At 35.0% G+C, this 17,639-nt stretch overlaps 1 pseudogene; it reads right to left on the bottom strand.

Moving 5' to 3' along the window:
- Positions 1-1,613: 1,613 nt before the first annotated feature.
- LOC101056820 (piggyBac transposable element-derived protein 3-like) lies at positions 1,614-15,044 on the bottom strand (annotated as a pseudogene).
- Positions 15,045-17,639: the final 2,595 nt, after the last annotated feature.

Below are 17,639 nucleotides of genomic sequence, written 5' to 3'. Positions count from 1 at the left end.
AAACAGGATTTGAGAGACTTTGGTCAAAGGACACAAAATTTCAGTTAGAAGAAATAATTTCAAAGAGATCCATTGTATAAAATTGCAAATATAGTTAGTAACAATGTTTTGTAGACTTGAATATTAAGAGAGTAGATTTTAAGTATTCTCACCACAAATCAATGATGTCTCTGAGATAATGCATGTGTTAATTAGCTTGATTTAATCATTCCATAATATATATTTCAAAACATCATATTGTACACCATAAATATATATATTTATTTGTCAATTAAAAATAATTGACTAAAAATATAAAAATTTATATTCAGTTATATACTGCCTTAGAGGATTCTGTGTAATCCTTTTTTTTTTTTTTTTTGATAGGTTCTCACCCAGGCTGAAGTGCAGTGGCATGATCTCGACTCACTGCAAACTCTGTTTCCTTGGCTTAAGGGATTCTTCAGTCTCAGCATCCCGAGTAGTTGGCACTGTAAGTGTGAGCCACCACGCCCGGATAATTTTTTCTTTCTCTTTTTCTTTTTTGTACAAATGGTTTTTTGCCATGTTGCCCAGGCTGGTCTTGAAGTCCTGAGCTCAGAATGACCCACCTGCCTCGGCCTCTCAAAGTGCTGGGATTATAGGCGTAAGCCACCATGCCCAGCAGTGTAATTCTTTTAGTGTATGGTGATCTGTCTCAATTTATTTTATTTTTTCTCAAAGAGGATGATTTCTATTGTACATGTGGGTTTTTCCCTACTTAAACGTTTTGAATGATAAACAGTCTCTCTACAAAATGAAGGAAATCTAACTTTAGTGCATAACTCACCCACCTGCTTCCCTGTTGCTCTGGCCCAAGTCTCTATTTTCATGTTGGTTACTCTTTGCTGTGATAGCTAATGTCTATTATGTCTAGGGGTCATCTATCTACTGTAGTGCCACTGTACTAAGGTTTAATTCTTTCTTGCTGTTCTCTTCAGTTCATTCTTTTAAAACATTTTCAGCATTGATTTTGGTTATTTATTTACACATTTCTCAAAAATTTGTGGCATGCCAAATATTTTTGGTACTGTTTATTTGATGAGTAAAAATCTCTGCCCTCATGGAGCTTATATTCTGGTAAGAAGAGATAGATTAAAGAAAATAAAGTATTTTATACGTGTGATGATTATAAGAGTAATTGGAGAAAAAATAAACTGGTTAAATGAAAGGGGACTGAGGAGATGGCATTTTATTTTATATTGTGTAGTCAGAGAAGACCTCTCTGGAAATAACTTTTGAGCAGAAATGGGCAAAAAAGTAGTTTAATATGAATTGAAAAGGAAGCTTGTCAGGTATTATTATGTATCTCTATTTTAATCTAGAAATATGTTAAGAAGCAATTCTGTAATTTTTAAATATTTTTTACAGATATCGTTAACTCAAATGATCTCTAATTTTATTTCATATTTAAAAGATACAATTTCGGTTACAGCATTTATATTTGCTTTTGTTCACATATATTTTAAAATTCTCCAGGTGAATATTTTACTATAATTTGAACTGTCAAATCCTGAATAGATTAATCCGTTTATGCCTGAGGTTGCAATTTTTTAAATTTGTGCATGAAATTCATTTATGTTACCTAGAAAAGTTCAAGACACAAGAATTTGAAAAGGAAAAATTTTTATTATGTTGTATTGTTGAGTTATGTGGCATTCAAAAAATGGAACACTAGGCAAAATCCTTGCTACATTGTACATAATGTATAAAATCATGTTTCTTGTCTCAGGGGGTGGTGAAACCTGCTGTCCAGTGTGATGTTCAACAGAATGCTTCACATGCAAGGTAACATCACATTTTTCACATTGAAAAGTGTTGTTCTTATGACACTCAGCATACCACATTTGCATTCCCTGTTTGACTATCCCGTGATTTATGCCGTCATAATATGAGTCAGTGTTATGCTTCTGAGAAGGTCTTCTTTTTCGGCCAGGTTCTAGACGATGACCATGGGTCTTCAAATAATGGCATACCACACGTCGATGAAACTCCGGAAAATCCACTGGCTTCTCATCGTATGCTTTATGCAATTGCCAAGCATTTTCTAAGACCAATTTGAAACAGAACAAAAGAGGGCTTGATATCATTTATTTCCACGGATTGATGCCTGGTACTTATTAATGTTTTCATCTGCTGTGTGTATGACTCCCATGAACTGGTTATACACACTTTGATCATGCTTGGCTGCTGACCTTGGATCTTCTTTTTCAGTTTCTGGGAATAACAACTGACAAGACACAGGGGATCAATACCAGCACCAGATGAGGCAATAGTGACAACACTGTTATCATTCCACCTGCAGACAGTACTGCCTTTGCCATCAATTCGATAATTGAATTTGCCTCTATCTTTTTTTCTTTAGAGCTGCAGCTGATTCCAGTGGAGCCTTGTCAATGCAATACTTTCTCACTGTACCTGTTGCCTGAGGTCCCATTGAACTGAGTTTATCAAGAAGTGCAATACTGGTGAAAAAGTTATCAAATACAAAATGGTATTGTCCAGGGTGTGTCTCTGTAATTGCCTCACCAAAGTGAAGGACAAGTGAGGCACCAACACCAGATTCCTCATGTTTAGTATCAGGGTTTTTACCCTGATAAAGCTGAAACCCGCAATGTAGCCCAGACATGTGGTACCACACCAAATCTTACAGCCAAACCGAATGGGCTTTCCCCAGATAAATTATTTGCACCCCTGACAACCAAAATAAGGAACCCTGGATTCATCAAAGCTGAAATATGTTTCATTTGGAACAAATTTCATACATCTCTCATTGAGTTTGCTTGCAAGAGGTCACCACTCGGAAAACTGGTCCATTGGATCTAAATTTGCATTGTCAGCAACATGCAAATTAGAAAATGTAGTTCAAAACAGTCACGTCTCATGGCAGTACATTATGCCAGTACATTATGTGCATCTGTTTTTGTTCCCCAAACATATGCCTTCTAGGAACTGAGATGTAACCACTCAGAAAAATAATTTCCAAAAAAGATTTGAATTTGGAGGTAGTCAAGCCAAGATGTACATCCTTACTTCGAGCACATAAGTTGGAGTCCTTGACAATGAATTCAACAACCTCATCATCATGAAAAAGTTCAAGAATTTCTATGGGAGTTCTCATTTTGGTGAAGAAATCGTTTGGTGATTCTGTAACTCTACCTCTTATGGGCTGTACAGTTAGGCCAGCTTTTATCCCTTTGCAAACAATTTTGGTCACTTTCCTCCTCTTTGATGGTGGAGGTTGCTGCGCAGTAGATGTAGATGAAAATTCATCAGGAGAGTCATCTTTAGGTGCATATGAGGAATCATCTCAGTCAGATCCAGCATCAGAGCCATCTTGAATAAGATATGCAGTTGCAGGCAACAAAGAACCTGGTGGATTATTTCTTGTTCCACCTTCTTTATCTCCTGAGTCCTCATCAGAAACAGGTGCTGTAGCATTTTCAGGTGATTGTGTCACTATAGCACTTGCTGTTATCTGTCTTTAAAAGGTCAATTGTTTCATGTAAATTTAGAGTTTGCAGCATCTTGGGACGAAAATGAAAAAAAAAGGTATTATTAGTCCTAGTGGTAGTGGTTTTGCCTAGTCTTCCAAAAATAGAACGCGAAAAATGTAAAACCCATGACTAATGCAACAGTAATAATTTAGATATTTTCTTTTTACAGCACAATAGCAAAATGAGTAGAGAAGTAATAAAAAATTACTAGTGTAGGTTATAGTTCAGTAAAGTTATATGTACCTGTCTTTTTTTGTTTGTTTGTTTGTGGGTTTTTGTTTTGTTTTTTTTTGAGAGGGAGTCTTGCTCTGCCACCCATGGAGTGCAGTGATACTATCTCAGCTCACCAAAACCTCTGCCTCCAGGATTCAAGCGATTCTCCTGCCTCGGCCTCCTTAGTAGCTGGATTGCAGGCGCCTGCCACCATGGCCGGGTAATTTGTGTGTGTGTGTGTGTATATATATATATATATATATATATTTTTTTTTTTTTTTTTTTTTAGTAGAAAAGGGATTTCACCATTTTGGCCAGGCTGGTCTTGAACTTCTGACCTCCAGTGATCCGCCCACTTCAGCCTCCCAAAGTGTTAGGATTACAGGTGTGAGCCACTGCACCTGGCCTGTACCTGTCTTTGGATACTTCCTCAAAAATGTTTCCGAAAACTCACATCACTTTTTTACAAGCTCCCAGCACACCAGCATCTGCAGCAGTGACTAACTCTGTGCACCATGTGATAACATGTACCCTCAGGAGGCAGAGATGTGTGAAAAATCAGACCTAGATGATGACCTTGCGGAGTAGGATATAAATAACTCCCAAATGCTAGGCATTCCAATGATGGAACACCAGGCATAAGTTTAATGGCTAGCAGGCTAAAGAATACTTCCAACTTCATGATAATATATTTGTTCAATTTAATTTTAGGACATTATTCTTCCTTTCCATACTTTGTGACTATTATTAATATGTTTTCCTTTGTTATATATATATAATATATATAACAAATATGTATATAACATATATAAATAATATATATAACATATAAATAATATATATAACAGGATGTATACATTATATAGATATACTTGTTTAACAAGTATATATTTAAAAATATAGTGTTTTACTTTTTTTTTTTTTTTTTGTAGACGGAGTCTTGCTCTGTCGCCCAGGCTGGAGTTCTGCTGTGGCCCGATTTTGGCTCACTGCAAGCTCCGCCTGCTGAGTTCACGCCATTCTCCTGCCTCAGCCCCCTGAGTAGCTGGGACTACAGGCGCCGGTCACCACGCCCAGCTAATTTTTTTTGTTTGTTTTTGTATTTTCAGTAGAGACGGGGTTTCACCGTGTTAGGCAGGATGGTCTCAATCTCCTGACCTCGTGATCCGCCCGCCTCGGCCTCCTAAAGTGCTGGGATTACAGGCGTGAGCCACTGCGCCAGGCCACGTATTCTTAATTCATTGTTTTATCTAAGCTGAATGAATTAAAATCTCAATTTTTTACTTTCATGCCTTTCAAATACTTCATGTTAGTTTCTCTTACATTTTTTCCAACGCTTAAGACTACACATCATGAAGGAATCAATGATTTTAAAAGATGTAAATTCTTAACCAATTAGGAACAACTATTTCAAATTTTATAGAGAAATTATATTGGCTTTTAAGATGTTTTGCTTATATATAGCTATAGTCTAAAGAATAAAGTTACATAGATGAGGAGTATTATTTCTTTCATTGATATGTATTAATGTAATCTTCAAATGATTCTAGCCTGTTTGCTTGCTAAATATTTCTAGCTTTTTAAATACTTATGACTGCATATTCAAAGAAGTTAGAGGATTTTTACAAATTTTTTTAGTTTATTGATGTATATTTGACAGTTAAAAATTATATATATTTAAAGTGTACAATTTTATCATTTAATGTATAAATATGTAGTGAAATAATCATCACAAGCAAGTTAAACATTATTTCCATGACTTCGGATAGTTAACTTTTTTTACTTTTTTATTCTTGTTTTTATGAGAACATTTAAGATCTATCCTCTTAGGAAATTCCAAGCATGAAATACAATATTGTTAACCACAGTAACCATGCTGTACATTAGATCTTAAAAATTTATTTACCCTGCATAATCAAAATTTGTGCCATTTCTCCAGTCTTTCTCCTTCCTCTCACCCCCAGCCTTTGGAAAACTCTATGGGTTTGTTTTCTTTTAGATTCCACTTATAAGTGAGATCCTGAGGTATTTGTCATTCTGTGCCTTGCTTATTTCATTTAACATAATGTACTCAAAATGTCCTCCAGTTTCATCCATGTTGTTGCAAATAATAAGATTTCCTTCATTTTAAGGCTAAGAAATCTTCCAACAGGTATACACATGTATATGTATATATGCATATATATGTTAATATCCTTTTAACCACCCATCGATGTACACGGGGTTTTCAAATCTTGACTATTGTGAATAATGCTTCAATAAACATGGAGGTGCATGTTCAGTATGCTGATTTCATTGCCTTGGAAAATATACCAAGCAGTAGGTTTGCTGAGTCATATGGTAGTTATATTTTTATTTTATTTTTATTATTATATTTATTATGTTATATATTATATTTATTATATTTGTATTTTATTTTAAGTTCCAGGATACATGCACAGGATGTGTGGGTTTGTTACATAGGTAAATGTGTGCCATGGTAGTTTGCTGCACCTATCAACCCATTGCCTAGATATTAAGCCCCACATGCATTAGCTATTTATCCTAATGTTCTTCTTTCCCCTGCCCTCCTGACAGGCCCCAGTGTGTGTTGTTCCCCTCCCTGTGTCCATGTGATCTCATTGTTTAGCTCCCACTTATAAGTGAGAAGATGTAGTGTTTGGTTTTCTGTTCCTGTGTTTGTTTGCTGAGTATAATGGCTTTCAGCTCCATCCATGTTCTTGCATAATACATGACCTCATTCCTTTTTATGGCTGCATAGTATTCCCTGGTACATATGTACCACATTTTCTTTATCCAGTCTATCATTGATGGGCATTTGGGTTGGTTCCATGTCTTTGCTATTGTGAATAGTGCTGCAATGAACATACATGTGCATGTATCTTTATAATAGGATGATTTATATTCCCTTGGGTATATACTCAGTAATGGGATTGCTGGATCAAATTGCATTTCTGGTTCTAGGTCTTTGAAGAATCATGACACTGTCTTCCACAACGGTTGAACTAATTTACATTGCTCCCAACATATAAAAGTTATCCTATTTCTCCACAGCCTTGCCAGCACCTGTTGTTTCTTGACTTTTTAATAATCGCCATTCTGACTGGCATGTGACAATATGCCTTTGTAGTTTTGATTTGCATTTCTCTAATGATCAGTGTTGTTGAGCTTGTTTTCATATGTTTGTTGGCTGTATAAATATCTTCTTTTGAGAAGTATCTGTTCATGTCCTTTGCTCACTTTTTAATAGAGTTATTTTTTTCTTGTAAATTTAAGTTTCTTGTGGATTCTGGATATTAGACCTTTGTCAGACGGGTAGATTGCAAAAATTTTCTTCCATTCTGTAGGTTGTCTGTTCACTTTAATGACAGTTTATTCTGCTGTGTAGAAGCTCTTTAGTTTAATTCGATCCCATTTGTCCATTTTTGCTTTTGTTGCAATTGCTTTTGATGGTTTCATCATAAAATCTTTGTCCCTGCCTATGTCCTGAATGGTATTGCCTAGATTTTCTTCTAGAGTTCTTATAGTTGTGGGTTTACTTTTAAGTGTTTAATTCATCTTGAGTTAATTTTTGTATAAGGTTTAAGGATGGGGTCCAAAATCAATTTTCTGCATATGGCTAGCCAGTTTTCCCAGCACCAATTATTAAATAGGGAATCCTTTCCCCATTGCTTGTTTTCGTCAGATTTCTTGAAGATATATGAAGGCAGCATCATCTTGATATCAAACTCTGGCAGAGATACAACAACAACAAAAAAACCTCAGGCCAATATCCCTGATGAACATTGATGCAAAAATCCTCAGTAAAATACTGGCAAACTTAATATAGCAGCACATCAAAAAGCTTATCCAACATGATCAAGTCATCTTCATCCCTGGGATGCAAGTCTGGTTCAACATATGCAAATCAATAAATGTAATTCATCACTTAAACAGAACCAAAGACAAAAATCACATGATTATCTCAATAGACACAGAAAAGGCCTTCAATAAAATTCAACCTCCCTTCATGTTAAAAACTCTCAATAAGCTAGATATTCCTGGAACATATCTCAAAATAATAAGAGCCGTATATGACAAACCCACAGCCAATGGCAGCAGCTGGAAGCATTCTCCTTGAAAACCGGCACAAGACAAGGATGCCCTCACTCACCATTCCTATTCAACAGATTATTGGAAGTTCCGGCCAGGGCAATTAAGAAAGAAATAAAGCATATTCAAATAGGAAGAGAAGAAGTCAAACTGTCTCTATTTGCAGACAACATGATCCTGTATCTAGAAAACCCCATTGTCTCAGCCCAAAACCTTCTTAAGCTGATAAGCAACTTCAGTAAAGTCAAGGATACAAAATCAATGTGCAAAAATCACAAGCATTCCTATACACCAAGAATAGACAAGCAGAGAGCCATATCATGAATGAACTCCCACTCACAATTGCTACAAAGGAAATAAAATATCTAGGAAAACAGCTAACAAGGGAAATAAAGGTCCTCTTCAAGGTATTTCTATTTTTAATATTTTTGAGAAACCTCCATACTGTCTTCCATAATGACTGTACTAACTTACATACTTACCAAGAGTGTACAAGACTTCTCTTTTCACCACATCCTTACCAACGTTTTTTTTCATGCATCTCTCTGATAGGAGCCATTATAACAAGTTTGAGGCATTATCAGATTATGGCTTTGCTTTGTATTTTTCTGATGATTATTGGTGATGAGCACTTTTTCATATACCCGTTGGTCATTTATGTGCCTTCTTTTGAGAAATGTCAGTTTAAGTCTTTTGCCCATTTTGTAAATAGTTATTTGTTTTTTTGCTATTGAGTTGTATAAATTCCCCACATATTTTCTATATTAACTCCTCATTCAATATATGGCTTGCAAATGTTTTCTCCAATTCCATAGGTTGCCTTTTTACTTTGTTGATTGTTTCCTTTGCTGTGCAAGAGCTTTTTAGTGTGATGAAATCTCACTTTTCTATTTTTTTTTTCTGTTGCCTGTGCTTTTGTTGTCAAACAAACAAACAAAAATATTGTGTAGACCAATGTCAAGAAGGTATTTCCCTTCCTCTAAGTTTTCTTCTGGTAGCTTCACAGTTTCAGATCTTACATTTAATTCTTCAATTAATTTTGAATTAATTTTGTATATGGTGTGAAAAAAGGAAACAATTTCATTCTTCAGCATCTGAATATCCAGTTTTTCCAATACCATTTGCTGAAGAGAGTATATTTCTCCATTTTGTGTTCTTGACATTCTTGTTGAAGATTACTTGACCTGAGATACATGGATTTATTTCTGGGCTACCTATTTTGTTGTATTGGTCTATATGCTGTTTTTATGCCAGTGCCATATTATTGGGATAACTGCAGTTTTATAATATATTTTGAAATCAGAAAGTTTGATGCTTCCAGCTTTATTCTTTTGTTTAGGATTTATTTAGCTATTCAGAGTCTTCTTTGGTTCTTTATGAATTATAGGTTTTTTTTTCCATTTCAATAAAGAATGACACTGGGACTTTGATAGGAATTACACTGACTCTGTAGATCATTTGGGGTAGTATGGATATAAAAAGTAACAAATTTGAAAGCAAGAAGTAAAATTATCTGTCTGAAGACAGTATTATATACATAATAAACCCTAAATACTTGCAAGGAACTGTCAGAACTAATAAACTAAGTGAGTAAAATTCCAGGATACAAAATTTGTTTATAAAAGTCACTCACATTTCTATACAAAAACAATTAACTATCCAGAAACAAAATTAAGAAAGCAGTCCCATTCACAATAGTAACAAAAAGAATAAAACACTCAACCAAAGAGAAGAAAGCATTAAACATTGAATATTATAAAACATTGATAAAAGAAATTAAAGAAAATATAGATAAATGGAAAAACATCCTGTGTTCATAGACTAAAAAACTTAATATTGTTAAAATATCCATACTATGCAGCTTGATTATTTCAAATGGAACAGAAAATATTTGAGCTGTAGAATTCATCACTCAATCTAGAAAATTAAGTTGTGGAGCTTTGCAAAACAACATTGATAAAAATAAATCATTTCAACATTCATATGTCCTTTATATATCTGAATGTTAATAGTTAATAAATACAGGCTATATTTCATGGTGATGTGATTTATACACATATATATTTATATACTATTTATTAATTGCTTCAATTTGGATGGACAATTATTTTTGCTGTGGTAGAAGTATGTAGTTTTCTAAGAATTGTATTATAATTCTATGAAAACAATTCCTGGTTTTGGACCCTATTATGATTGCTAAGCTATAAATCGGTAACAGATTTGGGGTAAATTTAATTATTTTTATCTGAAGGTCTTGGTTGTTTTAAAAAGTATAATAATAATTATTGGTCAAAGAAGTAATATGTGAGTGTGTTTGTGTTATAGGCTATAATTTGCTATTTAGAACATTGTATAATCAGTTTTTCCAGTACAACAAAGCATCCCAAACACAATGTCTTTTTTAAAAAAGCATTTATTTGGCTCATGATTCTGTACTGACAATTTGTGCAAAGTTCACCTCGGCTTAACTGATAACACCTTGGGGGGTGAGTCAACTGGGGATCACTGTTATATGGGGCCCTCAAATGGGATAGTGGTGACAACCAGGGTTCCAAGAGCAAAAGAGGAAGCTTGCAATGGTTCTTGAAGCCTGTCTTAGAAATGTCATAAAATTGCTTCTAAGAAATTCTATTTGTCAGAGGAAGTCTTGAGATAACCAAATTAAAGGGCAAATAGATTTCATCTCTTGATGATTGAGCAGCAATGAATTATGACTGTTTTTATAATCTAATATAAACATTAATCTGAATTTTTAGATAGGCTATCAAGTATACACAAACAAATGAAGTAGTATCTCTATCAGCTAAGAAAATAATTTACTTCCAGATGTTTAATTTGTATACTAAAAGAAAGAAGTCAAAATTTGTTAGATATCACCACCATCTTACACATAATAAGCAAATAATTTTGATCTGATATTGTGAAGAAGGCTTTACATGTCATTTATTCACTTTTTAAAAAATGATAAATATATAGGCACATGCCTTTTGCAACATTCAGTGTGGAAAACATAATACAATGTATTTGTCACCATTATTAAAAAGAATAATGCATTGGTTGAATTCACTTAGTTAACTTCAAATAATTTTAGAGTAATGTGTAAACTAAATGATCGTGGAAGATGAGTAGCTGGATAAATTGGTGAAAGTAGGCAACTTTGTCTAGTGCCAGTTCTTAGGAGGGATGCTTTCAACTTTTTCCCACTTAGTATTATGTTGGCTGTGGGTTTTTTAATGTATGACTTACATTATTTTGAGGTATGTTTCTTCTATGCATAGTATGTTTAGGGTTTCTATCATGAAGGGATACTGAATTTTATCAATGCTTCTTCTGCATCTATTGAGATAATCATATGGTTTTTGTTTTTAATTCTGTTTATGTGGTGAATCACATTTATTGATTTGTGTTTGTTGAGACGTCCTTGTATCCCTGGAATAAAATCCACTTGATCATGTTGTATTATCTTTTTGATAAGCTGTTGGATTTTGTTTACTAGTATTTTGTTGAAGACTTATGAATCTATGTTCACCTGTATATTGGCCTGAAATTTTCTTTTTGTTGTTGTTGTCTCTTTTTCTGGTTTTGCTGTCAAGGTAATGCTGGCCTAATAGACTGAGTTTGGAAGTATTTCTCACTCTTCAATTTTTTTTAAGGAGTTTGAGTATAACTGGTATTGGTTCTTTTTTAAATGTTTGGTGGAATTCTGCAGTAAAACTTTCAGGCCAGGTCCTGGAATTTTTGTTGATGGGAGACTGTTTACAAAGGTTTTGATTTCATTATTCATTATGAGTTTGTTGAGATATTATATTGCTTTATGGTTCAATCTTAGAAGGTTGTGTATGTCCAGATATTTATCTATTTCTTCTAGGTTTTCCAATTTCTTGTGTATAGGGGTTAATAATAGTCTCTAGTAATTCTTAGTTGTTATGTTTATTTTTTCATTTCTGCTTTTATTTGGGTCTTTTCTCTTTTTTCTTAATCTAGCTAAAGTCATGTTGCTTTTGTTTATTTTCTCAGAGAAACAACTTTGTGTTTTGTCAATATTCTGTGATTTTTCAGTATATATTTCATTTAGTTATGCTCTGATAGTGTGAAAAGGCTGGTTAGGGGTTTTCGCCCAGAACATCTGTGGTGTGAACCTGCTTAGTGCATGGTGCTGCTGAAGCGCTGCTCAGGTTTGGCATTGCCTCTAATCTAGTCACAGAGCAGAGATTTCAGGTCTGAGGATGGTTTTGCCTTCCCACTTTGACTCTGGCTATTTTTAGGGATATTTCCCCCTTCAGGCACTCCCAATGCTTCCCATGGGTTCATGCAGCAGTAGGTATCCTGCCAGGGAACCCAAGATAGTGGAGTAGCTGGTTGTTCACTTTTTCCAGTATAGACACTATCATTCAGGGAAATTTTTTCATGTGCTTGGTCCTGGGCAGATTGCGGGGAGGGATGTCATATATGTGGAAGTTTGATTTTCTTTTTCTTTTTAATTTTATTATTATTATACTTTAAGTTTTAGGGTACATGTGCACAACCTGCAGGTTTGTTACATATGTATGTAACGTGTGCCATGTTGGTGTGCTGCACTCAGTAACTCGTCATTTAGCATTAGGTATATCTCCTAATGCTATCCCTCCCCCCTACCCCCACCCCACAACAGTCCGCGGTGTGTGATGTTCCCCTTCCTGTGTCCATGTGTTCTCATTGTTCAGTTCCCACCTGTGAGTGAGAATATGCGGTGTTTGCTTTTTTGTCCTTGTGATAGTTTGCTGAGAATGATGGTTTCCAGTTTCATCCATGTCCCTACAAAGGACATGAACTCATCATTTTTTATGGCTGCATAGTATTCCATGGTGTATATGTGCCACATTTTCTTCATCCAGTCTATCGTTGTTGGACACTTAGGTTGGTTCCAAGCCTTTGCTATTGTGAATAGTGCCGCTATAAACATATGTGTGCATGTGTCTTTATAGTAGCATGATTTATAATCCTCTGGGTATATACCCAGTAATGGGATGGCTGGGTCAAATGGTATTTCTAGTTCTAGATCCCTGAGAAATCGCCACACTGACTTCCACAATGCTTGAACTAGTTTACAGTCCCACCAACAGTGTAAAATTATTCCTATTTCTCCACATCCTCTCCAGCACCTGTTGTTTCCTGACTTTTTAATGATCGCCATTCTAACTGGTGGTGAGATGGTATCTCATTATGGTTTTGATTTGCATTTCTCTGATGGCCAGTGATGATGAGCATTTTTTCATGTGTTTTTTGATTGCATAAATGTCTTCTTTTGAGAAGTGTCTGTTAATATCCCTTGCCCACTTTTTGATGGGGTTGTTTGTTTTTTCTTGTAAATTTGTTTGTGTTCTTTGTAGATTCTGGATATTAGCCCTTTGTCAGATGACTAGGTTGCGAAAATTTTCTCCCATTCTGTAGGTTGCCTGTTCACTCTGATGGTAGTTTCTTTTGCTGTGCAGAAGCTCTTTAGTTTAATTAGATCCCATTTGTCAACTTTGGCTTCTGTTGCCATTGCTTTTGGTGTTTTAGACATGAAGTCCTTGCCCATGCCTATGTCCTGAATGGTATTGCCTAGGTTTTCTTCTAGGGTTTTTATGGTTTTAGGTCTAACATGTAAGTCTTTAATCCATCTTGAATTAATTTTTGTATAAGGTGTAAGGAAGGAATCCAGTTTCAGCTTTCTACATATGGCTAGCCAGTTTTCCCAGCACCATTTATTAAATAGGGAATCCTTTCCCCATTGCTTGTTTTTGTCAGGTTTGTCAAAGATCAGATAGTTGTAGATATGAGACATCATTTCTGAGGGCTCTGTTCTGTTCCATTGGTCTATATCTCTGTTTTGGTACCAGTACCATGCTGTTTTGGTTACTGTAGCCTTGTGGTATAGTTTGAAGTCAGGTAGCGTGATGCCTCCAGCTTCGTTCTTTTGGCTTAGGATTGACTTGGCAATGTGAGCTCTTTTTTGGTTCCATATGAACTTTAAAGTAGTTTTTTCCAATTCTGAGAAGAAAGTCATTGGTAGCTTGATGGGGATGGCATTGAATCTATAAATTACCTTGGGCAGTAGGGCAATTTTCATGATATTGATTCTTCCTACCCATGAGCATGGAATGTTCTTCCATTTGTTTGTATCTTCTTTTATTTCACTGAGCAGTGGTTTGTTGTTCTCCTTGAAGAGGTCCTTCACATCCCTTGTAAGTTGGATTCCTAGGTATTTTATTCTCTTTGAAGCAATTGTGAATGGGAGTTCACTCATGATTTGGCTCTCTGTTTGTCTGTTATTCGTGTATAAGAATGCTTGTGATTTTTGTACATTGATTTTGTATCCTGAGACTTTGCTGAAGTTGCTTATCAGCTTAAGGAGATTTTGGGCTGAGACAATTGGGTTTTCTAGATATACAATCATGTCATCTGCAAACAGGGACAATTTGCCTTCCTCTGTTCCTTATTGAATACCCTTTATTTCCTTCTCCTGCCTGATTGCCCTGGCCACAACTTCCAACACTATGTTGAACAGGAGTGGTGAGAGAGGGCATCCCTGTCTTGTGCCAGTTTTCAAAGGGAATGCTTCCAGTTTTTGCCCATTCAGTATGATATTGGCTGTGGGTTTGTCATAGATAGCTCTTATTATTTTGAGATACGTCCCATCAATACCTAATTTCTTGAGAGTTTTTAGCATGAAGTGTTTATGAATTTTGTCAAAGGCCTTTTCTGCATCTATTGAGATAATCATGTGGTTTTTGTCTTTGGTTCTGTTTATATGCTGGATTACATTTATTGATTTGTGTATGTTAAACCAGACTTGCATTCCAGGGATGAAGCCCACTTGATCATGGTGGATAAGCTTTTTGATGTGCTGCTGGATTCGGTTTGTCAGCATTTTATTGAGGATTTTTGCATCAATGTTCATCAAGGATATTGGTCTAAAATTCTGTTTTTTGGTTGTGTCTCTGCCAGGCTTTGGTATCAGGATGATGCTGGTCTCATAAAATGAGTTAGGGAGGATTCCCTCTTTTCCTATTGATTGGAATAGTTTTGCTTACCAACCAAAAAAAGTCCAGGACCAGATGGATTCACAGCCGAATTCTACCAGAGGTACAAAGAGGAGCTGGTACCATTCCTTCGGAAGTTTGATTATCTTACCGTCTCCTCAGATGTTTTACTTCTGTGTGGCCTGGGAATGGTCTCATCCTCATATTTGAGTTCTAGCATATCTGGTGATACTGTCAATGTTATATATTTGTTTTTGGTTTTCTGTAGGGAGGAGTAGAGTTATCTTGCTTCTAAGGCAATATTTGATTACCAGAAGTCTGTACTAATATTCTATTGCAGGGTAACAAGTTAGTGCAAACTTTGCAGTTGACTGCCACACTCATTTATCATCTCACAGTTTCTGTAGCTCAGATGTCTGAGATAGGTTTACTGCTCAGGGTTTCACAAGGCTATGCCAAGTTTTGGGCAGTGGCAGCAGTCTCATCATTAGCTTGGAGTTCTCTTAATCTCATTCAGGTTGTTGGTATAATTTGTTTCTTGTGGTTGTAGGACTGAAGTCACTGTTGTTTTCTTGCTGTGCTTTGATTGGAGATCACTCTTAGTTCCCAGAGGCCACTCTTAAGGTACTAGCTAGGTAACTTTCTCCAGAAGAAAGTCCACTGGTTCATAGTATGCCTATTTCCTTTCTTCATGCCAGGAACAGAGCATTTTATGCTGCTACTTGTCTCTTTTAAGAACTAATTGATTAGGTCTGGTCTATCCAAGATAATATTATTTCCCTTTTATTTCAAATTTAGCTGTTTAGGGATCTTCATTATATCTGAAAAATTCCTTAGTCCATATATTGCAATATAATCAGTGGAAAGGGTTCCATCATATTCACAGGCTCTGCTTGCACTCAAGGGAAGGGATTATATAAGGTATGTATATCAGGCAGTAGAATCTTGGGAGCCATCTTGGAATTTGCCTATCATAATATTCATAGTGACTGAAGAGGAAACTATAAAGAGTAGGCAGAAATAACAAGTAATTAACTTGGAAGTCAAAGAAATTGTTATGGATAAGAAATATGTAGGAAAGAAAATTTATTGTTCTCAAAAAGAACTCAATGTCTATTTGGTTTATTTAGGGTAATTCCAGTGCAAAACTAAATTATTGTAGCCTTGGAAGATGGATACTAATATTACTTACTCTTAAGCTCTGCTCTCCAGTGTTTCAAAGCCATCCTTATTATAATTAATGGTTTCTGTTATTAAAAAAAGAATGAAAGATAATTATCTCATACAACCCAGGTTTTCTCAGGTAGATTAATGTGATGTAAGAGACCAAAAAACTTTAAATATTTTTAACTGTCTCCCATTTCCTTGGTAACGTGTGCTTTCATGTAGGAAACACTCCTCTTATTATGAGTTAGTTCAGTCAGTTAGAATGTCACCTTGGAGTGTTTTAACAAAGATGAATATAATCGTATTATTATTTCTATTTCTTTTTTTAAAGCAAATCTTATATATATTTTAATAAAATGTGATTCTTGCCACATTGCCTAGGCTGATCTCAAACTCCTGGGCTTCTGTGCTCCTGGGCTCGAGCAATCCTACAATGTTGGCCTCGCAAAGTGCCAGGATTACAGGTGTGACCCACCCCATCCAGCTGATATGATCTTCTCTAAGGCATTAGGAAAGAAAGTCTTACAAATGTAGAAGCTTAGACTCATGACAGAAGGAAAAAAAATGTGATTTTAAAAAACAAGTTGGCAAACCTAGGATAATTAATCAAAGTTTCTTCCTATTCTTATTAGTCACATATGTGTACCTCACATTATTAATATCCACTGCAAAGCAGGGAATAACAGAGAAAAAGCAGAAAAGGATTTAAAATCAAATTTATCATTGTTGCAAAAAGTTATAAAAATGAACTAACAATTGAAAATGTAAAACACTGATAAAAAATTTAAATTATTTTTGCTATTTCTGAATATCTAGAAAACTTGGAAAATTTAGAGAAATTTAAAAATGTAGTGTGGTTATGTGCATGTGACTTCTATCTATGTTTAAATAACACATAAGAAAATCCATTTTAGAGTTAAGCAGCAACAGATACAAACTTTATCAGTATCTTTTAAAGATGACTTCAGATTGTGATATTCAGTGTAAGTTTTATTTTTCTTCTATTCGTTTAATCATATTAATGTTAATTAATTCATTAATTCATTTATCCACTTACGTAAAGGTATTTCTTGGGTAGTCTTATATGCAAAGGACTAAATTAGTTTTATTTTTTATATTAATTATCATATAATAACTCTAGGTCATAATTTTATATTTATAAATATTAACTAAACCTGCTGCTGATAGAGATTTCTTATTATCTAAATGTTATCTGAATGATTTTCAACTGAGTGAAATTTTGTGACCACCAACACTACCTCCCAAGACAGTTTGAAAATGTATGTGGTCATTTTTGATTGTCATGACATGAAGGCAGGGATGCTACTAGCATCTAGTTGGTAAAGACCAGAGATGTTACTAAACATCCCATAATACACACCCTGATCTGTCTGTACATTTTTAAAATTTCAAAGTTTTTGCATGCATTATTCAGAAATTGGCAGCAGTTTCCTAGTAACTATAGAAAAATCTATTATCCTCAGATGTGAGAATTTACAAAATGGAACACATTTTTCAAACTGTAGTGGAAGAACATTGATGCATATGGGCATGCACGTGTATGTATGAATTTAATGTATTTGTTGTAGTGCCAGAGATCTTTGTCAATAGAGCTGAGTTCACAGTGTAAACAATGGCCTGTTTTACT

Source organism: Pan troglodytes, chromosome 3 (assembly GCF_028858775.2).
Source record: "Pan troglodytes isolate AG18354 chromosome 3, NHGRI_mPanTro3-v2.0_pri, whole genome shotgun sequence".
Taxonomy (NCBI): Eukaryota; Metazoa; Chordata; class Mammalia; order Primates; family Hominidae; genus Pan; species Pan troglodytes.
This window is presented reverse-complemented; position numbering and strand designations above follow the sequence as displayed.